General features: G+C 33.8%; 1 pseudogene; it reads left to right on the top strand.

Annotated features, from left to right (window-relative positions):
• The first annotated feature begins 447 nt into the window (after nt 1-447).
• On the top strand, nt 448-1,337 carry LOC131656241 (uncharacterized; annotated as a pseudogene).
• Nucleotides 1,338-1,550: the final 213 nt, after the last annotated feature.

The raw sequence follows: 1,550 nt of genomic DNA, 5'->3' as shown, positions 1-1,550 counted from the left end.
TTAGTCAATTATTATAGTTCTTATAGTTGGGTTAAGATTCAGTGTTGTTGGTAATTGTTGTAGCATAGGTATTGGTAAAGATTCAGTGAACTTATATACTGTTTTATGCGAACTACAAATTTTTTATTTTGAATTTTCTGTTAGGCTTATGCTTCAAGCAAATTTATTTTTTGGTTTAGATTCCAGTAAGTGTTTACTTTACTTACGACTATATACAAAGTTGTAGACATGAAGGTTGAAGTAGTGTATAAATTTACAAATAAGCATAACAACACGGGAATATTATATAAATCGCATAGTTAATCAAATTTTGCAGGACTGCAAAGGCAGGTTTTCATGCTGCTAGGTACAAGGCATTTGGAAAATTGTGTTACGTCATTGGTGCATTGCAAGCCTTCATGGGACATCAAAATCAAGATCTGAGAATCAAGGTCTGTATTAGTTTTTTACCCTTGCCATGAAAGGTAATAGTAAATTGTCTCTATCTGTCATGTATAAGTTCAGCTCTTCTATAGAATTTATGTAAGTGCACTAGAAGTGTCACACAAGTTTTATATTAAATGAAAAAAATGTGGATCAACAAAGGCAAATGGGTTACATTTTCTCAAGTGACAGCTATTTGCACCAGTAATGCAAAACACTTTGGCGGTGGCATGAAAATTGTGCCGAACGCTGATCCTTTCACAGGAAATTTAGAGGTGAAATGTCTTTTTAAAGGATCTCAGCGATGAAGATTATAATCTATTTTTAGTGATCTGTTAGCTAAACCTATTCCTAAACTCCTACTCATCTTCTATTGAAGTTTGTAGTTTCACATAAATTCTGTAGGTTGTGATTCTTCAGGACTTCAAGTGGTATGATATGTCCTCAAGATACATAAACTTTACAATGGGACACATCTCTCGGTTAAAAATGTATCTACAATAAGGTATCATCTTTTTCAAAGGAAACATACCTATAATCTCCTTGATGAATGTTTATTATTTCGATGACCCGGTTTGCATAAGGTTTGTGGTTATACTCATTTGGAGTGATATTTGTATCATAGTGTACTTTCTATTGAGGTGGAGGACATATCGGGCAAGGGTGGCATCTATATTCAATCTGACGGAGAGCATTTGGGATTCATTCCAAAAAAGATCTCTATTCTTTCTGCTGCCATTGAGATGATATTTTGATCCTTCTAGAGTATAATGGATTCAACGAGAAAGAAATGATGTTGTTCATGCCTTGTAATTTGTTCCATTTAAATAGAGGAGGATTATTTCGTTTAGATTGCTTAAGCATTAGGCTTCTTACATCATTTTATTGTAGCCTTTAGGGTGAGCAGCTGAGAAGTCATAAATTTGACAGTAAATAAGAGTACCAGAGTAGGCTTCTTACATCAGTTCATGCCTTGTGCTTTATTTCTTTTCCGTTCTATTAGCTCTATATTGGCTTTTGGTAGTAATTCTTTCTTTTCCGTTCTATTAGCTCTATTGGCTTTTGGTAGCTCTATTGGCTTTTGGTAGTAATTCTGATAAACACTGGTTTGTTTTCTAATAGAATAT

Source organism: Vicia villosa, linkage group LG3, assembly GCF_029867415.1.
Source record: "Vicia villosa cultivar HV-30 ecotype Madison, WI linkage group LG3, Vvil1.0, whole genome shotgun sequence".
Lineage (NCBI taxonomy): Eukaryota > Viridiplantae > Streptophyta > Magnoliopsida > Fabales > Fabaceae > Vicia > Vicia villosa.
This window is presented reverse-complemented; position numbering and strand designations above follow the sequence as displayed.